The sequence below is a fragment of the Oncorhynchus tshawytscha genome, linkage group LG02 (genome assembly GCF_018296145.1).
Source record: "Oncorhynchus tshawytscha isolate Ot180627B linkage group LG02, Otsh_v2.0, whole genome shotgun sequence".
NCBI lineage: Eukaryota > Metazoa > Chordata > Actinopteri > Salmoniformes > Salmonidae > Oncorhynchus > Oncorhynchus tshawytscha.
The window spans coordinates 8,865,484-8,891,050 of NC_056430.1; the positions used below are offsets into that span (position 1 = coordinate 8,865,484).

The 25,567-nt window shown below is 45.7% G+C and overlaps 1 long non-coding RNA gene across 1 annotated transcript; it reads left to right on the top strand.

Annotated features, from left to right (window-relative positions):
• Window positions 1-14,709: 14,709 nt before the first annotated feature.
• Window positions 14,710-15,776, top strand: LOC121840698. The gene is made up of 2 exons (XR_006079827.1): window positions 14,710-14,893; window positions 15,414-15,776. It is a non-coding gene; the product is annotated as an uncharacterized LOC121840698 (long non-coding RNA).
• Window positions 15,777-25,567: the final 9,791 nt, after the last annotated feature.

A 25,567-nucleotide genomic window follows, 5' to 3' on the forward strand; every position in this document is an offset into this window, starting at 1 on the left:
AGTATTATAAATGTAAGAGTTCTAAACTTCCTTAATAAGCACAATGTCTTGAGTAGAAAACTAATTGGATTTACACCAAAACATTGCATGACTGATCATATTTACACCCTACACACCCTGATATATAAACCACCAAAAGTATTACCAAAATATATGCGTGCTTTATCGACTTCCAAAAAGCGTTTGATTCTATTTGGCATACAGGACTGTTCTACAAAGTTATTAAAAGTGGTGTCGGGGGTAAAACATAAAACATAATTAAATCAATGTATACTGGAAATACGTGTCACGGTTCATGAATCCACTGCCTCTCTCTCTCTCTCTCTCTCTCTCTCTCTCTCTCTCTCTCTCTCTCTCTCTCTCTCTCTGTCTCTCTCTCTCTCTCTCTCTCTCTCTCTCTGTCTCTCTCTCCCGTGTTTGTGTGGGCGTGGTTCCCAATCTCGGCCTGATTGTCTGTGCCAGCTGGAATCACTTATCTTCCCTTTATATGTTCTGTAACCAGTGTTTCTTGTTGTCAGATCGTTGTTACTTCTCTGAGGTTGTGTCGTGTGTCCGTGCTCATCTCTCACCGCCCTTGTGTGGATTATCTGCTGTGCTTCCTCCTACCCATCCGGACACACTCCCCTGGATTTCTCAGCACGCTATCATCGGAAGATGCGCCCTAGTCCCTGGGTCGGATTCCGTCTGAGTACAGTCTGTCTGTCCTGTTGCTGCTGTAAACTGTATTCATTAAACCATCGTTGCTTGCATCTTGCATCCGCCTCTGTATTGTCACAGAACGATCTGACCAGACCATGGATGCAGCAAGTTCAACGAGTCTGACCGAATTCATTTCCCGCAGTATCACGAGAATGGATCAACAAGAGGAGAACATCTCCAGCACAGGTCGGGCAGTACAAGCCCTTGCGACGCAGGTATCCCAGCTGACCCAACAATTACAACATCTGAGGGGTCTCGATGCGCCACCTACACCGGCAGTTCAACCCGCCCCGCCAGAGCCGGATTCCCAGCTAGAGCCACGGCTACTGACACCAGAGGGTTATTCAGGTGATCCTGACTATTGCAGAGCTTTTCTTACGAGATGTTCCATACAATTCTCGTTGCAGCCACGGACCTTCAACCGTGAACAGTCTAAGGTAGCATTCGTACTCACACTGCTATCAGGCAAAGCGGCTCTTTGGGGAACGGCGGTGTGGGCGAACCAGGACCCATGCTGCACCTCTTTCCAGACACTCTCCGAGGAGATGAGAAGGGTCTTCGATCGGGCCGTGGCGGGTAGGGAGGCGGCCAGACTACTCGCTGACCTTCGCCAAGGAGACCGTTCAGTATCGGAATACCGTGTTGGCTCGTGACATTCACAGTTTTGTCTTGGCTTGCTCGGTTTGTGCCACTGGGAAGACTTCTAATCGACCCCCAGATGGGTTACTCCAACCGCTGTCGGTCCCTTCGAGACCCTGGTCCCACATCGCGTTAGATTTTGTTACCGCCCTCCCGCCCTCCCAGGGCAAGACGGTTGTTTTGACCGTGGTGGACCGGTTCTCGAAGGTGGCTCATTTTATTCCCTTGCCTTAATTTACCATCTGCCAAGGAGACAGCGGTAACTGTCGTGGATCACGTCTTTCGCTTACATGGCCTGCCGATGGACGTAGTTTCTGACAGGGGGCCCCAATTTGTGTCCAAGTTTTGGCAAGAGTTTTGTAGGTTACTGGGAGCGAGTGTCAGCCTGTCTTCAGGGTTTCATCCCCAGAGCAACGGTCAAACGGAGAGGGCCAGCCAAGATTTGGAGAGAGTGTTGCGATGTTTGGTTTCTAAGAATCCCTCTTCCTGGAGTCAACAACTCTCTATGGTTGAGTACGCTCACAATTCGTTGCCAGTGGCAGCCACGGGTCTCTCTCCGTTTGAGTGTAGTTTAGGTTACCAGCCACCTATCTTTCCCAGTACGGAGTCCGAGGTCACTGTTCCCTCCGCTCACGCTTTCATCCAGAGGTGCCGTCACGCATGGAGCAGAGCCCGTGAGACTCTTCTCCGGGTGGGGGCGCGCACCAAGGCTAAGGCCGATCGCCACCGGTCGAAGCCTCCGGTATACGTCGTTGGCCAAAGAGTGTGGCTTTCTACTAAGAACATTCCACCCCGATCCGTTTCCGTCTGTCTGTCCTGTTGCTGCTGTAAACTGTATTCATTAAACCATCGTTGCTTGCATCTTGCATCCGCCTCTGTATTGTCACAATACGTGCAGCAATACAATTGGAAATAATTATTTAACCGGGGCCTTCGCCAGGGTTGCAATCTGAGCCCTGCATACTTCAATATTTACATCAACGAATTTGCCACTATTCTAGAAAAATCCTCAGCCCCTGTTGTTAGTCTCCACAATTCAGAGTTTAAATGCCTACTCTTCGCAGATGACCTATTTCTGCTGTCACCCACAGCACATGGCTTACAGTAGAGCCTGGACCTGCTAGGGCAGTACTGCCAGACCTGGGCCCTGGCAGTAAACCCCAAAAATACTAACAAATTATTTTCCTGAGAAGATCCAGATCTCCTGGAATTAGACCAAAGTTCTCAATTGGTACAAAATATATAGAGTACTGCACACAGTACAATTACTTAGGTTTAAAAATAAGCTCAACTGGACACCTTAATGAGGCAGTGAATGACCTGAAAGAGAAAGCACGCAGGGCATTCTACGCCATTAAAAAGCTCATTCAAATTGAAATACCTATTCAAATTTGACTAAAACTAATTGAATATGTCATTGAACCAATTGCACTTTGTGGCAGTGAGGTGTGGGATCCACTTGTAAAACAAGATTTTATCAAATGGGACAAACACCCCATTGAAACCCTACATGCAGAGCTCTGTAAGATTCTCCTATATGTCCAGAGGAAAACTACAAACAATGCACGTAGGGCAGAATTAGGCCAAAATCCACTAATAATAAAAACTCAAAAAAGCGCCATTAAGTTTTGGAAACATCTAAAATACAGTGAGCCCCCTCATATCATTACCAAGCCCTGCAATGCCAAGTGCTGAGCAAAGAGAAGAGTCCCCTCATCCAGCTGGTCCTGGGGCTGAGTTCACAAACCTGTTCTACTAACACACTGAAGCCTCAGGACCAGAACATCCAATCAATCAGAATAAACCAAATGACCAAATAAACCAAATTACCAAATTACAGTCAAAACAAAACAACATTGATTTATTAGGAAACACAAGCACAAATCAAAATGCAGTGCTATCTGGCCCTAAATCGACAGTACACCGTGGCTAACTATTTGGGAAAAACCTTGACAAAGTACAGGCTCAGTGAGCATAACCTTGCCATTGAGAAGGGTAGACACAGGAAAACCTGTCTCCCTGTAGAGGAAAGGCTGTGCAACCACTGCACAACAGCAGAACCTGAGACAGAGCTGCATTTCCTGACAAAATGTCAAAAATATAAAACAATTAGAGGGTGTCATTTCCCCAAATTTTAAACCCCTTTTCAAGGTTTCAAAGACCTCTCTGATGAGAGGAGGCTACTCGTCCTGTTGGGGGTGAACGAAGAGAGCTGTGGGTTGGCAGCGCACTACATTGCTGCCTGCCATAAGATGAGGGACAGTGTCTAACAGACCAATCCACCTGTATGTCCTCAACATGGAGAAGGCTCTTTCCAAGTTCAAGTAGCCATTTCAACAGTGTCATAATTATTTACTTTGTGCCTCCTGAATAAGACTATTACAGGCTTCAGTGAGAAGAGGGCGGAGGAGTGAGAATAGAGGAGACCCTGTTGCAGCTGTAGACTGCTTGAATCTCTCTCTCTCTCTCTCTCTCTCTCTCTCTCTCTCTCTGGAATGTTAACATTGCCAAAGCAAGTGAAGTAGATAATAATATACAAAAGTGAAATAAACAATAAAAATGAACAGTAATCATTACATTCACAGAAGTTCCAAAATAATAAAGACATTACAGATGTCATATTATGTATATATACATTGTTGTAACGATGTACAAATGGTTACAGTACAAAAAGGTAAATAAATAAGCATAAATATGGGTTGTATTTACAATGGTGTTTGTTCTTCACTGGTTGCCCTTTTCTCGTGGCAACAGGTCACACATCTTGCTGCTGTGATGGCACACTGTGGTATTTCACCCAGTAGATATGGGAGTCTATCAAAATCAGGTTTGTTTTCAAATTCTTTGTGAATCTGCAAATATGTGTCTCTAATATGGTCATACATTGGGCAGGAGGTTAGGAAGTGCAGCTCAGTTTCCACCTCATTTTGTTGTCAATTCAATTCAATTGACTTTATTGATATGACAAGTTAAATTACCTACATTGTCAAAGTATACATGTAACAAAAATGGTGTGACCAACAATAATAGTAGTAGTGGAAATGGTGTGACCAACAGAAATAATAATAATAGTAGTAGTGGAAATGGTGTGACCAACAGAAATAATAATAATAGTAGTAGTGGAAATGGTGTGACCAACAGAAATAATAATAATAGTAGTAGTGGAAATGGTGTGACCAACAGAAATAATAATAATAGTAGTAGTGGAAATGGTGTGACCAACAGAAATAATAATAATAGTAGTAGTGGAAATGGGATTACCGTTAACAGCAACTACAACAACTATATAATGACAATACATTACATTACAGCAATGGTAGTGGACCAGTGTCAACATGACTGAGAAGACACATGACCTGGTAGTGGACCAGTGTCAACATGACTGAGAAGACACATGACCTGGTAGTGGACCAGTGTCAACATGACTGAGAAGACACATGACCTGGTAGTGGACCAGTGTCAACATGACTGAGAAGACACATGACCTGGTAGTGGACCAGTGTCAACATGACTGAGAAGACACATGACCTGGTAGTGGACCAGTGTCAACATGACTGAGAAGACACATGACCTGGTAGTGGACCAGTGTCAACATGACTGAGAAGACACATGACCTGGTAGTGGACCAGTGTCAACATGACTGAGAAGACACATGACCTGGTAGTGGACCAGTGTCAACATGACTGAGAAGACACATGACCTGGTAGTGGACCAGTGTCAACATGACTGAGAAGACACATGACCTGGTAGTGGACCAGTGTCAACATGACTGAGAAGACACATGACCTGGTAGTGGACCAGTGTCAACATGACTGAGAAGACACATGACCTGGTAGTGGACCAGTGTCAACATGACTGAGAAGACACATGACCTGGTAGTGGACCAGTGTCAACATGACTGAGAAGACACATGACCTGGTAGTGGACCAGTGTCAACATGACTGAGAAGACACATGACCTGGTAGTGGACCAGTGTCAACATGACTGAGAAGACACATGACCTGGTAGTGGACCAGTGTCAACATGACTGAGAAGACACATGACCTGGTAGTGGACCAGTGTCAACATGACTGAGAAGACACATGACCTGGTAGTGGACCAGTGTCAACATGACTGAGAAGACACATGACCTGGTAGTGGACCAGTGTCAACATGACTGAGAAGACACATGACCTGGTAGTGGACCAGTGTCAACATGACTGAGAAGACACATGACCTGGTAGTGGACCAGTGTCAACATGACTGAGAAGACACATGACCTGGTAGTGGACCAGTGTCAACATGACTGAGAAGACACATGACCTGGTAGTGGACCAGTGTCAACATGACTGAGAAGACACATGACCTGGTAGTGGACCAGTGTCAACATGACTGAGAAGACACATGACCTGGTAGTGGACCAGTGTCAACATGACTGAGAAGACACATGACCTGGTAGTGGACCAGTGTCAACATGACTGAGAAGACACATGACCTGGTAGTGGACCAGTGTCAACATGACTGAGAAGACACATGACCTGGTAGTGGACCAGTGTCAACATGACTGAGAAGACACATGACCTGGTAGTGGACCAGTGTCAACCTGACTGAGAAGACACATGACCTGGTAGTGGACCAGTGTCAACATGACTGAGAAGACACATGACCTGGTAGTGGACCAGTGTCAACATGACTGAGAAGACACATGACCTGGTAGTGGACCAGTGTCAACATGACTGAGAAGACACATGACCTGGTAGTGGACCAGTGTCAACATGACTGAGAAGACACATGACCTGGTAGTGGACCAGTGTCAACATGACTGAGAAGACACATGACCTGGTAGTGGACCAGTGTCAACATGACTGAGAAGACACATGACCTGGTAGTGGACCAGTGTCAACATGACTGAGAAGACACATGACCTGGTAGTGGACCAGTGTCAACATGACTGAGAAGACACATGACCTGGTAGTGGACCAGTGTCAACATGACTGAGAAGACACATGACCTGGTAGTGGACCAGTGTCAACATGACTGAGAAGACACATGACCTGGTAGTGGACCAGTGTCAACATGACTGAGAAGACACATGACCTGGTAGTGGACCAGTGTCAACATGACTGAGAAGACACATGACCTGGTAGTGGACCAGTGTCAACATGACTGAGAAGACACATGACCTGGTAGTGGACCAGTGTCAACATGACTGAGAAGACACATGACCTGGTAGTGGACCAGTGTCAACATGACTGAGAAGACACATGACCTGGTAGTGGACCAGTGTCAACATGACTGAGAAGACACATGACCTGGTAGTGGACCAGTGTCAACATGACTGAGAAGACACATGACCTGGTAGTGGACCAGTGTCAACATGACTGAGAAGACACATGACCTGGTAGTGGACCAGTGTCAACATGACTGAGAAGACACATGACCTGGTAGTGGACCAGTGTCAACATGACTGAGAAGACACATGACCTGGTAGTGGACCAGTGTCAACATGACTGAGAAGACACATGACCTGGTAGTGGACCAGTGTCAACATGACTGAGAAGACACATGACCTGGTAGTGGACCAGTGTCAACATGACTGAGAAGACACATGACCTGGTAGTGGACCAGTGTCAACATGACTGAGAAGACACATGACCTGGTAGTGGACCAGTGTCAACATGACTGAGAAGACACATGACCTGGTAGTGGACCAGTGTCAACATGACTGAGAAGACACATGACCTGGTAGTGGACCAGTGTCAACATGACTGAGAAGACACATGACCTGGTAGTGGACCAGTGTCAACATGACTGAGAAGACACATGACCTGGTAGTGGACCAGTGTCAACATGACTGAGAAGACACATGACCTGGTAGTGGACCAGTGTCAACATGACTGAGAAGACACATGACCTGGTAGTGGACCAGTGTCAACATGACTGAGAAGACACATGACCTGGTAGTGGACCAGTGTCAACATGACTGAGAAGACACATGACCTGGTAGTGGACCAGTGTCAACATGACTGAGAAGACACATGACCTGGTAGTGGACCAGTGTCAACATGACTGAGAAGACACATGACCTGGTAGTGGACCAGTGTCAACATGACTGAGAAGACACATGACCTGGTAGTGGACCAGTGTCAACATGACTGAGAAGACACATGACCTGGTAGTGGACCAGTGTCAACATGACTGAGAAGACACATGACCTGGTAGTGGACCAGTGTCAACATGACTGAGAAGACACATGACCTGGTAGTGGACCAGTGTCAACATGACTGAGAAGACACATGACCTGGTAGTGGACCAGTGTCAACATGACTGAGAAGACACATGACCTGGTAGTGGACCAGTGTCAACATGACTGAGAAGACACATGACCTGGTAGTGGACCAGTGTCAACATGACTGAGAAGACACATGACCTGGTAGTGGACCAGTGTCAACATGACTGAGAAGACACATGACCTGGTAGTGGACCAGTGTCAACATGACTGAGAAGACACATGACCTGGTAGTGGACCAGTGTCAACATGACTGAGAAGACACATGACCTGGTAGTGGACCAGTGTCAACATGACTGAGAAGACACATGACCTGGTAGTGGACCAGTGTCAACATGACTGAGAAGACACATGACCTGGTAGTGGACCAGTCTCAACATGACTGAGAAGACACATGACCTGGTAGTGGACCAGTCTCAACATGACTGAGAAGACACATGACCTGGTAGTGGACCAGTGTCAACATGACTGAGAAGACACATGACCTGGTAGTGGACCAGTCTCAACATGACTGAGAAGACACATGACCTGGTAGTGGACCAGTCTCAACATGACTGAGAAGACACATGACCTGGTAGTGGACCAGTGTCAACATGACTGAGAAGACACATGACCTGGTAGTGGACCAGTGTCAACATGACTGAGAAGACACATGACCTGGTAGTGGACCAGTGTCAACATGACTGAGAAGACACATGACCTGGTAGTGGACCAGTGTCAACATGACTGAGAAGACACATGACCTGGTAGTGGACCAGTGTCAACATGACTGAGAAGACACATGACCTGGTAGTGGACCAGTGTCAACATGACTGAGAAGACACATGACCTGGTAGTGGACCAGTGTCAACATGACTGAGAAGACACATGACCTGGTAGTGGACCAGTGTCAACATGACTGAGAAGACACATGACCTGGTAGTGGACCAGTGTCAACATGACTGAGAAGACACATGACCTGGTAGTGGACCAGTGTCAACATGACTGAGAAGACACATGACCTGGTAGTGGACCAGTGTCAACATGACTGAGAAGACACATGACCTGGTAGTGGACCAGTGTCAACATGACTGAGAAGACACATGACCTGGTAGTGGACCAGTGTCAACATGACTGAGAAGACACATGACCTGGTAGTGGACCAGTGTCAACATGACTGAGAAGACACATGACCTGGTAGTGGACCAGTGTCAACATGACTGAGAAGACACATGACCTGGTAGTGGACCAGTGTCAACATGACTGAGAAGACACATGACCTGGTAGTGGACCAGTGTCAACATGACTGAGAAGACACATGACCTGGTAGTGGACCAGTGTCAACATGACTGAGAAGACACATGACCTGGTAGTGGACCAGTGTCAACATGACTGAGAAGACACATGACCTGGTAGTGGACCAGTGTCAACATGACTGAGAAGACACATGACCTGGTAGTGGACCAGTCTCAACATGACTGAGAAGACACATGACCTGGTAGTGGACCAGTGTCAACATGACTGAGAAGACACATGACCTGGTAGTGGACCAGTGTCAACATGACTGAGAAGACACATGACCTGGTAGTGGACCAGTGTCAACATGACTGAGAAGACACATGACCTGGTAGTGGACCAGTGTCAACATGACTGAGAAGACACATGACCTGGTAGTGGACCAGTGTCAACATGACTGAGAAGACACATGACCTGGTAGTGGACCAGTGTCAACATGACTGAGAAGACACATGACCTGGTAGTGGACCAGTGTCAACATGACTGAGAAGACACATGACCTGGTAGTGGACCAGTGTCAACATGACTGAGAAGACACATGACCTGGTAGTGGACCAGTGTCAACATGACTGAGAAGACACATGACCTGGTAGTGGACCAGTGTCAACATGACTGAGAAGACACATGACCTGGTAGTGGACCAGTGTCAACATGACTGAGAAGACACATGACCTGGTAGTGGACCAGTGTCAACATGACTGAGAAGACACATGACCTGGTAGTGGACCAGTGTCAACATGACTGAGAAGACACATGACCTGGTAGTGGACCAGTGTCAACATGACTGAGAAGACACATGACATTTGATGAAAGACAAAACAAAACTAAATGGGAAATATTATTGACATGACATTGCACTTTTCACTGGCTGTCCCTCAGGTTGTGAAGGAGGACACTTATTTGGCTGCCAAAACCGTACATTTTGCAATACATATTCGATTTTTTTATAGTTTCAAATACTTTGTTTTGAATAATAATTTTGAGAAAGGAATATTCTCTTAGGTCTGAGTATTTGTCACAGTGTAATAGGAAGTGAAGCTCTGTCCCTACCTCTCCCCTGGAGTAGAGTGAGCACAGCCTGTCCTCTCTGGGCATCCAGGTTTGTCTGTGACGACCAGTCTCTATAGCCAGACTGTCCTCCCTGGGCAGCCAGGTTTGTCTGTGACGACCGGTCTCTATAGCCAGACTGTGCTCACTGAGTCAGTGTTTTCCTCAGCTTTCTATCAGTCACAGTGGTCAGATAGTACGTGGTGTCAGACTGTCTGTTTGTGGTGTCTTTCCAATAGGTGATATATTTAAGCATTAAGGCCCAAGGAGGTGTGGTATATGACCAATATACCACGGCTAAGGGCTGTTCTTATGCGTGATGCAACACGGAGTGCCTGGACACAGCCCTTAGCCGTGGTATATTGGTCATATATCACAAACCCCAGAGGTGCCTTACTGCTATTATAAACTGGTTACCAACGCTATTAGAGCAGTAAAAATAAATGTTTTGTCATACCTGTAGTATACGGTCTGATATACCATGGCTGTCAACCAATCAGCATTCAGGGCTCGAACCACCCAGTTTATAATTTTATTTTTGCTTTGTGATGATTAGGTTCGGCCAGATTTTCTGAGTAATGTCTTGAGGCTCTATGGGGTTGGTTTGGGTTAGTGAACTGAGGCTCAGAACCAGCTGGCTGAGGGGGCTCTTCTCTTATTTCATCTCTCTGCATTTCAACACACTCTCTCTTTCTCTCCCTGTCTCTTTCCCTCTCCCTGTCTCTTTCTCTCTCCCTGTCTCTTTCTCTCTCCCTGTCTCTCTCCCTGTCTCTTTCTCTCTCCCTGTCTCTTTCTCTCTCTCTGTCTCTTCCCTAAAAAAAACACTGAGAATGAGTCCCAAATTGCACCCTATTCCCTATATAGTGCATTACTTTTCAAGTTGTGTACTATATAGGGATTAGGGTGGTGCACTACTTTTGAAGTGGTGTACTATATAGGGAATAGGGTGGTATTTGGGACACACAGCCAATACTGCAGTGTTTTTCTTCTCTAGAATACAGAGAGGTCTTGTGCTCTCCTGCCTCCTCTCCTGCCTCCTCTCCTCTGGGAGTGCAGAGTAATTTCCTTCAGTTTAGGAAACAGAAACCTCTTTCTCCACACAGGCTACTTTGATCTAGTTAATGTTGGATGGATCATGGACGTTACCCTACAATGGACAGAGGATATTCTAACCAAGGTTACACTATTATTTTTTGTGGTACTCAAACGGACCTCACTACCCACCAAACTTTTCCTCAAGGCATCACTCTTCATTTACTGTGAAACTAAATATTGGATTTATTCATTGAGTAAAATAGGATCAGAAAAGTTTGAAAGTTGAGTGGGTTTACAGATTTCTTATGTTGTGTGTGTGTGTGTGTGTGTGTGTTAAGGTTTCCTTGCGGTGAAGGAGAGGCGGACCAAAACGCAGCGTGGTAATTTTTATACATCTTTAATAAAGATGAAAACGAACAATACAAAAACGGAACACGAAAATGTGAAAACCTAACCAGCCTATCTGGTGCAAACTAACACAGAGACAGGAACAATCACCCACCAAACACTCAAAGAATATGGCTGCCTAATATGGCTTCCCAATCAGAGACAACGATAAACACCTGCCTCTGATTGAGAACCACTTCAGGCAACCATAGACTTTTCTAGATAACCCTACTAATTCACAATCCCAATACCTACAAAAAACCCAAGACAAAACACACCACATAATAAACCCATGTCACACCCTGGCCTGACCAAATTAATAAAGAAAACACAAAATACTAAGACCAGGGCATGACTGTGTGTGTGTGTGTGTGTGTGTGTGTGTGTGTGTGTGTGTGTGTGTGTGTGGACCTCCAATGCACCACCTCCCTACCCGACTTCTCAGTGGGGAGCCCGGTCGATAGAGCACCTGCCTTCCCTGCGCCATCATGTGCTTTAATCAGCCACTGTCAGATTGGTTTGACAACATTAGACTGACTAGCCTGGCTGTGTTGAATAGCTTTCTGTTTATTCACCCAGAATCATTCAGAAAGAGCCTGCTCCGGCTAACTCACATGACAACCAGGCCACAAACCTGTAGGAAACTATATCAAATGCTGAGAAAAGAATAGTGTGGATTTGGGAAAAAGATCTCCACCTGAAAAGCTAAATGGACGATGTATGATACTGTCATTGCTTTGTCTAAGAGACGGGTCACGGGGTCAATAGTTTCTCCTCTTCGCGTCACCATACCAGGAAAAACTCCTGGCCTTAGTTCTACAGCTAGTACCTACAGCTAGTATCTACAGCTAGTATCAACAGCTAGTATCTACAGCTAATACCTACAGCTAGTATCTACAGCTAGTATCTACAGCTAGTATCTACAGCTAGTATCTACAGCTAGTACCTACAGCTAGTACCTACAGTTAGTATCTACAGCTAGTATCTACAGCTAGTACCTACAGCTAGTATCTACAGCTAGTATCTACAGCTAGTATCTACAGCTAGTACCTACAGCTAGTATCTACAGCTAGTACCTACAGCTAGTATCTACAGCTAGTACCTACAGCTAGTATCTACAGCTAGTATCTACAGCTAGTACATACAGCTAGTACCTACAGCTATTACCTACAGCTAGTACCTACAGCTAGTATCTACAGCTAGTACCTACAGCTAATATCTACAGCTAGTACCTACAGCTAATATCTACAACTAGTATCTACAGCTAGTACAGACATCTAGTATCTACAGCTAGTATCTACAAATAGTATCTACAGCTAGTACAGACAGCTAGTATCTACAGCTAGTACAGACAGCTAGTATCTACAGCTAGTATCTACAGCTAGTACCTACAGCTAGTATCTACAGCTAGTATCTACAGCTAGTATCTACAGCTAGTACCTACAGCTAGTACCTACAGCTAGTATCTACAGCTAGTATCTACAGCTAGTATCTACAGCTAGTACCTACAGCTAGTACCTACAGCTAGTATCTACAGCTAGTATCTACAGCTAGTATCTACAGCTAGTATCTACAGCTAGTACCTACAGCTAGTACCTACAGCTAGTACCTACAGCTAGTACCTACAGCTAGTACCTACAGCTAATATCTACAGCTAGTACCTACAGCTAGTATCTACAGCTAGTATCTACAAATAGTATCTACAGCTAGTACAGACAGCTAGTATCTACAGCTAGTACAGACAGCTAGTATCTACAGCTAATATCTACAACTAATATCTACAACTAATATCTACATCTAGTATCTACAGCTAGTACCTACAGCTAGTACCTACAGCTAGTGTCTACAGCTAGTATCTACAGCTAGTACCTACAGCTAGTACCTACAGCTAGTGTCTACAGCTAGTATCTACAGCTAGTACCTACAGCTAGTACCTACAGCTAGTATCTACAGCTAGTATCTACAGCTAGTACCTACAGCTAGTACCTACAGCTAGTACCTACAGCTAGTATCTACAGCTAGTACCTACAGCTAGTACCTACAGCTAGTACCTACAGCTAGTACCTACAGCTAGTGTCTACAGCTAGTACCTACATCTAGTACCTACAGCTAGTACCTACAGCTAGTACCTACAGCTAGTACCTACATCTAGTATCTACAGCTAATACCTACAGCTAGTACCTACAGCTAGTGTCTACAGCTAGTATCTACAGCTAGTACCTACAGCTAGTACCTACAGCTAGTGTCTACAGCTAGTATCTACAGCTAGTACCTACAGCTAGTATCTGTAGTATTGGAATAGTTCCTGTAGCCACAGTGTATTTAGCTGACTGTCTAGCAGAGCAGAGCGGAGCAGTCCGTCATTAAACAGCTCTTTCTCACCAGTGCTCCTAATCTAACACGCAGGCCTCAGACGGCCAGAGGAAAGGCAGCAGCAGTAGTGGGCCCGGGCAATGCTTCCTGCCTTTCAGCTGACATGGAAGATGGATTGACTAAGCTGTTGTGTGTGTCTGTCTGTCTCACATGCAGATCACAGAGGGAGTCAGCCACATTTCCGCCATTTTAGATGAAAGAAGCCAGATGCAGAAGAGTTAGATTTGTCTTTCTTTTTAGGGTCAGATGTCTTCTTCTTCTCTGGTTCTGACTATTCAGTACAGTTGTGTTGGTTCTTCTTCTTAAAAAATGACAAAAACTGTAGATGTTTAAAACTATTATGATTTCATCTATCTTTTAAAGTTCCACCCTTAAGTCTCTCTAGAGTCTAGAGACACATCCACATAGCTGAAGTTTAGTTGAAGCACTACAATCTCCACTACCTGATAAACTCCAGCCAGAGAGGAAGCACACACACCTCTCTCTCTCCCTCTCCCTCTCTCTCCCTCTCCCTCTCTCCTCTCTCTCTCTCTCTCTCTCTCTCTCTCTCTCTCTCTCTCTCTCTCTCTCTCTCTCTCTCTCTCTCTCTCTCTCTCTCTCTCTCTCTCTCTCAATATCCCAACCATTCTAAAAACCCAGGCTGCATTAGTGAGACAGATTACCATTGTTTTTTTCTTTTTTTTTCTTCTATTGGTGAATTAGAATTCAAAATGGCCAATTGTTAATGTGTCCAGGGAAAGGTTCCGGCTCCCTGTACAAGTCTCACGCCATGGACATGGAGAGGCTTTTATTCTCTATTTTGGATAGGCCAGGGTGTGACTAGGGTGGGCATTCTATGTTCATTTTCTATGTTTTCTATTTCTTTGTTGTTTGGCGGGTGTGGTTCTCAATCAGAGGCAGCTGTCTATCGTTGTCTCTGATTGAGAACCATACTTAGGCAGCTTTTTCCCCAGCTTTTTTTTTTTTTTTTGTGGGTAGTTGTTTTCGGTTTTTGTGTCTGCACCAGACAGAACTGTTTCGGTGCCGTTGGTTCTCTTTGTTGGTTTGTTAATCAGTGTTCAGTTCCATGAATAAAAGCATGAACATGTACCATGCGGCACCTTGGTCCTCTCCTTCCAACGGCCGTTACAACGAGTGAATAGAGTAGTCTTCATTTCCTCTGGCATACAGGTAAATGGAAGTTGACTTGAGTCAAAAAATCATTTCAGGTAAAGAATAGAATGTGAGGAATATGTGTGATTATTTAGAAAATATAAATTTGGGGTTTAAATCACCAACAGGTATATCCTGTAGCTATAAATCAGTTTCTGAATAAGTGATGCAGTGTGCTGAACAATATTGTTTCTTAATACAGACACAGCTTTGGCAATGTGTAAATTCATTCTGATTAGTGTTTGTATCATCTAAGCGTTGTCAAAGTATCTTATTTGTGACCAGCAAAATAGTGAGCAGATATTCCCTTTGTCTCTAAAGATTCACACTGGTCTCACACAGTATCTCCTTCTTCCTTTCTCTCTGTCACACTCTGTCACATTCTCTGATCTAAAATCTGTCAACAGATCTGCAGAACAAGGTTAGATACCTTTCCTGTACAACGTTGACTACAATTAGTGCCACTCCTTTATAAATGACAGTTCAGTGCAGTGACAGAAGTCTCTCTCTCTCTCTCTCTCTCTCTGGTACGAGACAGCCATCAATACTCTCTCCCAGACTGGAATACTGGTACGAGACAGCCATCAATACACTCTCCCAGACTGGACTACTGGTACGAGACAGCCATCAATACTCTCTCCCAGACTGGAATACTGGTACGAGACAGCCATCAATACTCTCTCCCAGACTGGACTACTGGTACGAGACAGCCATCAATACTCTCTCCCAGACTGGACTACTGGTACGAGACAGCCATCAATACTCTCTCCCAGACTGGACTACTGGTACGAGACAGCCATCAATACTCTCTCCCAGACTGGACTACTGGTACGAGACAGCCATCAATACTCTCTCCCAGACTGGACTACTGGTACAGGACAGCCATCAATACTCTCTCCCAGACTGGAATACTGGTACGAGACAGCCATCAATACTGGTACGAGACAGCCATCAATACTCTCTCCCAGACTGGACTACTGGTACAGGACAGCCATCAATACTCTCTCCCAGACTGGACTACTGGTACGAGACAGCCATCAATACTCTCTCCCAGACTGGAATACTGGTATGTCTAATAGTTGGAGGTGTGGCCCCAGACTGGACTACTGGTATGTCTAATAGTTGGAGGTGTGGTCCCAGAGAGGACTACTGGTATGTCTAATAGTTGGAGACGTGGTCCCAGAGGAGGGGAACGGTGTACAGATGGACTGTTATGTCACAGTACGGGTTGACGCACACAAATATCATTGTGCACATACATACGCATGTGTCCACACACACAGAGTCTTTGTTAATTAGTTTGTTCCTAATTTCACAGCCTAAACAGGCCCTGTGTGTGACTCACAGCATATTGTTACATAAATAATACCTCTTAGTCTCTCTCTCTGACTGACGGTTGTGTTGTGATATAAAGTTCCTCCACCTGTCGTGGAACTCGGAAGAAAGACTTTAACCAGACCCACAGGATTTTGTTGAGACTCAATGTGAATTTTGAGCATTGCTTCTGTAGGTCTGGTCAGCCACATCACAGCAATACAGTTTGTGTAAGTTAAGTCTGTAACAGTATGGTGTGTGTCATGATACAGTCCCGGTCTATGAGGTCTGAAGGACAGTTGAAAGACACACTTTAAGCCCTCTGACTCTCTTTGTATTCAGTGGTAGACCTCCACGAGTCCGTTAATAATTGTCCATTGTTAAGGTGCTTTACAGGATTTGGGCTGTTTTTGCTGACAGGGTTTTGTGGAGCTTCGTCAGCCAGTGAGAGTAGAGTGGTGCATTCCTGCATTCCTTCCACAAGGGGGCGACATCAGTGACAGACGTATAGACGATGCATGTTTGGTAGAGTAGGTTCACAGACATTGTGTGTCACACAAAGACAGACGCACACACGATACCTCTGTCCTTTTTTCAACGGTAAACAATGTATCAGTATTTCTGTATCCTAAGAAATCACTTCAGCATGTTTGGGTTTTCTGCATATATTTCTGAGTGAATAATAAGGAATTGGCTAAATTGGCATTCCTGACCTGCAAAACGATATTTAATTTCAAAATTGGTCAAAATTAGGTTAAGTTTATGGTATGGGTTAGGATTAGGTTCAAGGGTTTGGTTAAAGTTAGGGTTAGTCGATTTACAGGTCAGAGGTGTCCTTATAACCTCTCCAGAATGATATGTCTTGTCTGTTTCTACCTCTCTCTGCTGTCCAAGTCACCTGATTTCCTGTCTTCCTGTCTTTTCTTGTGTTCCTGTCTTCCTGTCTTTGTGTCTAACCGTATTCCTGTCTTCCTGTCTTTGTGTCTGTCTTCCTGTCTTTGTGTCTTTGTCTTCCTGTGCCTTCCTGTCTTTGTGTCGAACTGTCTTCATGTCTTCCTGTGTCTTCCGGCTTTCCTGTCTTCCTGCGCAGTATGTACCTCACAAGAGTGTAATCTGCTCTGCCCCGAGTGGGGCTTGAACTCACAACCTTCTCCACAAAAGCACAAGCAACTCAAAGCCAACCGTATGTCACTAAACACACCGTATCTTGGCAGAGGAAGATGTCGGTGTGGAAGCAGCCGGCCCGGCTGTATCTGTGGGCAGCACATGTCATGTAGGGGGAATCCACCACACCAGAGTCTGTTGTCTCAGTGTTGTCAGCCTGTCACCATGAATTATAAGTGATTCCAGATTGTGATGCAACACAGAGACACAGAGCTGTAGTAGTAAGGGTCTGGTTCTCATTATAACAGATAGGGAAACAACAAGGCTGGCCAACCATCTACTCTGAGTGCTTTTGTTCCAGCCCTACACTCCTCTCACTCCCCCTTCAGTCCCCCTCTCTGTCCCTTCTCAGTCCCCTCTTACTCCCCCTTCAGTCCCCCTCTCAGTCCCATTCAGTCCCCTCTCTGTCCCCTCTCTGTCCCCTCTCTGTCCCCTCTCTGTCCCCTCTCTGTCCCCTCTCTGTCCCCTTCAGTCCCCTCTGTCCCCTTTCAGTCTCCTCTCTGTCCCTTCTCAGTCCCCTTCATTTCCCTCTGTCTCCTCTGTCCCCTCTGTCCCCTTTCAGTCTCCTCTCTGTCCCCTTCTCAGTCCCATTTGTCTCCTCTCTGTCCCCTTCTCAGTCCCCTTTCAGTCTCCTCTCTGTCCCCTTCTCAGTCCCCTTTCAGTCTCCTCTCTGACCCTTCTCAGTCCCCTTTTACTCCCCCTTCAGTCCCCTCTCTGTCCCCCCTCTGCTCTCTCCTGACTGGGCAGCCTGCCTCACAGAGACCCATTCACCCTGTAGACCACGGGAGCCTCCTCTCCTCACACACTGGAGTCAATGAAAGACCTGCTGCCCCCTTCCACCTTCCTCTCTAACTCTATCCCTCCCTTCCTCTTTTCCTTACCTCCAAGTTGTCATAGATACATACCCCACCCTTACCTCCTTCCCTACCTTAAAGTGCTCAAACGTACCTCATCCCACCCTTACCCCTCCCTCCACCTATACCTCCTAGTTCTCATACCTACATACCCCACCCTCCCTCCCTCCACCTATACCTCCTAGTTCTCATACCTACATACCCCACCCTCCCTCCCTCTATACCTCCTAGTTCTCATACCTACATACCCCACCCTTACCCCTCCCTCCCTCCCTCCACCTATACCTCCTAGTTCTCATACCTACATCCCTCCCTCGCTTCCCTCTCCCCTCCCTTCCCTACGTCCTGTATTCAGTCTTCATACCCGACCCCAAACTTACCCCCCGGCCGCCTTACCTCCCACCCTTCCTCCTTCCACCTCCCTAACACCCACCACTCCCTCTTTTCCCCACTACCCTGCCATCTCACTGCATTCCTCACTAGGTCATACAGCGCTCCATTGTGTGAGCGGGGCAGCGGGATGGAGAGCACACAGTCAGAGCACTCACACACCAAACCCAGGATTACCACTGGAATCAACTTAAGATTCCTCAAATGGAAGCAAGCAGGTCTTCTTTTACCTCTCCTCCCATCCTCTTTCCCTCCCTCCCTCCTCGCATCCTCTTTCCCTCCCTCCCTCCCACCCTTCCTCCCACCCTCTCTCCTTCCTATCCTCTCTCCCCGCCTCCCTCCCTCCCTCCCTCCCATCCAACCACCCTCTGTCTCCCTCCCTTCCTGCCTCCCTCTGTCCCTATCTCCCTACTATCCTCCCTCTGCCTCCCTACCTCCCTCCTATCCTCTCTCCCTCCCTACCTCCCTCCTATCCTCTCTTCCCCCCTTACTTCCACCCCCCCCCCTACCTCCACCCTTTATCTTCCTCCCACCCTCTCTTCCTCCCACCCTCTCTCCAACAAGACTTCTCCCTCCAGTTATTGTGAACATAATGTTGCTGCTGCCGTCTCTTATCACCGGAAATAACTTCTGGACATCAGAACTGCAATTACTCGCCGCAAAGTTTAACGAGTCCGAAGAGAAGGTTATCCTGCTTTCACTGGAACAGGCCCAGATCCACACCTTTTGCGTGAAGAAAAGAAGCCGCAGATCGGACATCCTTCTGAAGATCCGTAGGCGAGTGAGTAAACTCCCACTGCCATCTGTTCTTCTTGCTAACGTGCAATCATTGGAAAATAAAATTTATGACCTACGATTAAGATTATCCTACCAATGGGACATTAAACACTGTAACATCTTATATTTCACCGAGACGTTGCTGAGCAAAGATACAGACAATATAGAGCTGGAGGGATTTTCCATGCACCGGCAGAACAGAGACGCCAACTCTGGTAAGACGAGGGGTGGGGGTGTGTCTTTTTTGTCAATAACAGCTGGTGTGCGATGCCTAATATTAAAGAAGTCTCGAGGTATTGCTCGCCTGAGGTAGAGTACCTTATGATAAGCTGTAGACCACACTATCTACCAAGAGAGTTCTCATCTATATTATTCGTAGCCGTCTATTTACCACCACAGAAAGAAGCTGGCAATAAGACCTCACTCAACCAACTCCATACGGCCATAAACAAACAAGACAATGAGTACACCACCTCAGATATCTGCTTCATCAATAAGTGCATCGACTACGTCGTCCTCACAGACTGTACGTGCATATCCCAACCAGAAGCCATGGACAACAGGCAACATCTGCATCGAGCTAAAGGCTAGAGCTGCCACTTTCAAGGAGCGGGAGTCTAATCCGGACATTTATAAGAAATCCCTCTATGCCCTCAGACAAACCATCAAACAAGCAAAGCATCACTATAGGATTAAGATTGAATCCTACTACACCGGCTCTGATGCTCGTCGGATGTGGCAGGGCTTGAAAACTATTACGGACTACAAAGGGAAACCCAGACGCGAACTGGCCAGTGACATGAGCCTACCAAATGAGCTAAATGCCTTTTATGCTCACACACTTTCTTCAAGGCAGGCAACACTGAAGTGTGCATGAGAGTACCAGCTGTTCTGGATAACTGTGTGATAACGCTCTCTGTAGCCTATGTGAACAAAACCTTTAAACAGGTCAACATTCACAAAGCCGCTGGGCCAGACGGATTACCAGGACATGTACTCAAAGCATACGCTGACCAACTGTCAAGTGTCTTTACTGACATTTTCAACCTCTCCCTAACCGAGTCTAATACCTACATGTTTCAAGCAGACCACTATAGCTCCCTGTACCCAAGAACGCAAAGGTAACCTGCCTAAATGATTACTGCCCCGTGGTACTCACGTCAGTAGCCATGAAGTGCTTTGAAAGGCTGGTCATGGCTCACATCTACAGCATCCTCCCGGACACCCTAGACCCACTCCAATTCGCATACCGCCCCAACAGATCCACAGATGATGCAATCTCAATCGCACTTCACACTGCCATTTCTCACATGGACAAAAGGAACACCTATGTGATAATGCTGTTCATTGACTACAGCTCAGCCTTCAACGCCATAGTGCCCACGAAGCTCATCACTAAGCTAAGAACGCTGCGACTAAACACCTCCCTCTGCAACTGGATCCTGGACTTCCTGACGGGCCGCCCCCCAGGTGGTAAGAGTAGGCAGCAACACATCTGTCACGCTGATCATTAACACTGGGGCACCTCAGGGGTGTGTACTTAGTCCCCTCCTGTATTCCCTGTTCACCCACGACTACGTGGCCAAACACGACTCCAACACCATCATTAAGTTTGCTGACGACTCAACAGTGGTAGGCCTGATCACCGACAACGATGAGATGGCCTATAGGGAGGTCAGAGTACTGGCAGTTTGGTGCCAGGACAACCACCTCTCCCTCATTGTGAGCAAGACAAAGGAGCTGATCGTGGACTACAGGAAAAGGCGGGCTGAACAGGCCCCCATTGATATCAAAGGGGCTGTAGTGGAGCGGGTCGAGAGTTTCAAGTTCCTTGGTGTCCACATCACCAACAAACTCTCATGGTCCAAACATACCAAGACAGTCATGAAGAGGGCACGACAAAACCTTTTCCCCATCAGGAGACTGAAAAGATTTTGCATGGGTCTCCAGATCCTCAAAAGGTTCTACAGCTGCACCATCTAGAGGATCCTGACCAGTTGCATCACTGCCTGGTAAGGCAACTGCTCGGCATCTGATCGTGAGGCGCTACAGAGGGTAGTGCGAACGACCCAGAACATCACTGGGGCCAAAAACCTGCCATCCAGGACCCTTACATTAGGCGGTGTCAGAGGAAAGCCTATACAATTGTCAGAGACTCAAGTCACCCAAGTTATAGAATGTTTTCTCTGCTACCGCACGCCAAGTCTAGGACCAAAAGGCTCCTCAACAGCTTCTACCTCAGACTGCTGAATCACCACCGTACACAATGGAGCCCATGACCAGTCATGGATAACTGCTAACCTAGGAGGGTAGGCTGGAGATCCTTTCTTCATCCTTTACAGAGAGATAAAGAGAGTGAATGATAGAAAACTGTACAAACTGTACAGACTCAGTGAGCATGGCCTTGCTATTGAGAGAGGCCGCCATAGACCGACCTGGCGCTCAACAGACTCAGTGAGGATAGCCTTGCTATTGAGAGAGGCCACCATAGGTAGACCTGGCTCTCAAGAGAAGACAGGATATGTGCACACTGCCCACAAAATGAGGTGGAAACTGAGCTGCACTTCCTAACCTCCTGCCAATTGTATGAAGATTTGAGATGCACATATCCCTCAGATTTCAAGGATCCCAAACTAATTTGAAAACACATCCAATATTGACAAGCACACATATGTGTTAGGCAAAATAATGCAGTGTGCAAATCATCGCAGCAAAATGTGTGACCTGTGACCTCAAGAAAATAACAACCAGTAAATAAAAAGCAAATCCAGGCTCCTAGTGGAGCCAACACACCTAACCTAGCTCCTAGTGGAGCCAACACACCTAACCTAGCTCCTAGTGGAGCCAACACACCTAACCTAGCTCCTAGTGGAGCCAACACACCTAACCTAGCTCCTAGTGGAGCCAACACACCTAACCTAGCTCCTAGTGAAGAAGAGCAGAACTAGACCGATACCCGCTAATGATAAAAATCCAGATTTAAAAAAACATACATTCTACAAAAAAATATCCTTTGTGTACAACGTAGAACACCAAATAATGCATGCAGAGCAGAATTAGGCCGATACCCACTAATTATCAAAATCCAGAGAAGAGCTGTTAAATTCTACCTAAAAGGAAGCGATTTCCAAACCTTCCATTTCAATGCCATCACCTACAGAGAGATGAACCTGGAGAAGAGTCCCCTAAGCAAGCTGGTCCTGGGGCTATTTTCACAAACACTAACAGACTCCACAGAGGCCCAGGTCAGCACCAGCAACACAAATAGACACAACTAAATCATGAGAAATCAAAAAGATAATTACTTGACACATTGGAAAGAATTGACAAAAAACAGAGCAAACTGGAATGCTATTTGGCCCTAAACAGAGAGTACACAGTGGCAGAATACCTGACCACTGTGACTGACCCCAAATTAAGAAAATCTTTGACTATGTACAGACTCAGTGAGCATAGCCTTGCTATTGAGAAAAGACGCCATAGGCAGACCTGCCTCTCAAGAGCAGACAGGCAATGTGCTCACTGCCCACAAAATGAGGTGGAAACTGAGCTGCACTTCCTAACCTTCTGCCAAATGTATGACCATATTAGAGACAGATACAGTTGATGTCGGAAGTTTACATACACCTTAGCCAAATACATTTCAACTCAGTTTTTCACAATTCCTGACATTTAATCCTAGTAAAAATCCCCTGTTTTAGATCAGTTAGGATCACCACGTTATTTTAAAAATGTGAAATGTCAGAATAATAGTAGAGAGAATGATTTATTTTATTTCAGCTTTTATTTCTTTCATCACATTCCCAGTGGGTCATAAGTTTACATACACTCAATTAGTATTAGTAGCATTGCCTTTAAATTGTCTAACTTGGTTCAAACATTTTGGGTAGCCTTCCACAATATGTTGGGTGAATTTTGGCCCCTTCCTCCTGACATAGTGTAATTGAGTCAGGTTTGTAGGCCTCTATGCTCGCCTTCGCTTTTTCGGTTCTGCCCACAAACCGTATTTCACTTGCTTTGGTAATTTGTAAACAAATGTTTCCCATGCCAATAAAATCATTTTAATTGAATTTAGCAGGGGCACATCTTTGGTTTTAGAAGTGTGGGGGGCATTTTTTTATTTATTCATCCTAAACACTCCAAACAGCCGACCCGACCGCTTGGAGGCGTCAGAATGGTCCTAAAGCACACTGTTGCCTCGTTTTGTATCACATTCCATAAAACTAGGGGGTACAAAAATGCAATTTCAGGTCCCCCTGTCCCCAGTGGAGAGAGAGAGAGAGAGAAAATATCAAATCCAAGTTTCAGTGTTAGTTGCCTCGAAGTGAGCATAGCAGTTATTTAGCTCGTCTGGTGTCACTGGGCAGCTCGTGGATGTGCTTGTAATCTGTAATGGTTTGCAAGCCCCGCCACATCTGACAAGCGTAGAGTAGTACGATTCGATCTTAGTCCTGTATCGACGCATTGCCTGTTTAATGGTTCGTCGGAGGACTTAGCAGGATTTCTTATAAGCTTCCGAGTTAGAGTCCCGCTCCTTGAAAGCAGCAGCTTTAGCTCAGCGTGACTATTGCCTGTGTGTGTATGTATATATATATATATATTGTTCTTTTAACCCTTTAGTTCCCCTACACCACTACAGACAGTGTAGTGATACTACAGATATCCCAGAGGAAGTAGTTCTCTCTTTCTCTCTTTCTCTCTTACTCTTGCTCTCTCTCTTTCTCTCTTACTCTTGCTCTCTCTCTTTCTGTCTCTCTCTCTCTCTCTTGCTCTCTCTCTTTCTGTCTCTCTCACTCTTTCGCTCTCTCGCTCTCTCTCTTGCTCTCTCTCTCTCGCTCACACACACACACACACTCACACATGATTCATGGTCTTGGCTGGGAGCTGAAACACTGGAATTATAAGCAGAACATTCCACCACTTAGAAGCAGTAGACCATGCCTGCCTTTGCGCTATTATGCAATGTCAATTCTATTCAGCAACGCCAACCTTTTCTGACAAAAACTATCTGCTTTTACTGTGGGTTTTCTCTGGGAACAGAGATTGAAATGACACTGCAGCAAGCTCAGATGTTGTGCATGGAACATATCTGAAACATACAGCACTATTTCCCATAAACTACGTCTTTCAAGGAATTCTGCTGTACACACCGAGAAGCACCTAGTTGTGTGTGTGTGTGTGCGTGCGTGCCCTACACCACTAATGACAGTGTAGTGATACTACAGATATCCCAGAGGAAGTCTCTCTCTCTCTCTCTCTCTCTCTCTCTCTCTCCATACTGTACAGCATTATTTCCCATAACCTACGCTCAAAGTACTATTGTATTGTACACCAATCATATGCTGGTAAATATATGTGGGGTGCACCACTTCAAGCTCAGAGGTGGAGAATTGGGACGTCACTATTCCACTGTATTCATGTGAACGTCATTATATGACAGAAGAAAAAAAGAGTCATGTCATTCATCACTATCATCTTACGGAACAACAATGACTGTCTTGATTCACACTGATTTGTTGTCTACACTAACTACACTAATATACTGATTTGTGACTGTAGTGGTTTTTGTCTTTTACCAGTGATTGACAGTTTACAACACAGAAATATGACAGGTTGTTCCATCCTACTTCTCGAGGACTCAAGATAAATAAATTGTACTTCTTGAGGATTCACGAAAGGTACTTGGGTTGGGAATCTTCATTTGTAAAAAATTAATGTCGGTGTCTGTCTGCCATTGTCTCGGGTTTAGGTTTAGTGGTTCTCTGACTCAGAAAAGCTCTTTGATTTTTCTCCATGCAGACTTTCTTCGTAATCTATACATGTCATTTAGAGATGATTGTGCAAGGAGCTCAAAATACGTCAGTTAGTACAGCCTTCCTTTTTAGCCGAGCTCTGAACGGTTGAATAACAGACCAACACAAAGTAGCTTCCAGGAAATAGGCAGCTCCTTTACCAACTTAATGGCATGTTTTCTGTTTTCGTTCAGGATGTCTGTCATCTGCTACACTGGCAGGCTTTAACCTCACCATTTAAAAACAGCTCTTGTGATTGGTCGATGAAACGTCTGGCATGCAGTATGTTGACCCTATTATCAAACAGTATACTAGCTTCCTTCAATGAGTGTGTGGCCAGTCGGCCAATAGCATTAAGTGTTTTATTAATATTCCCTCAGGTTGAGTAAAGCCTGATCTGA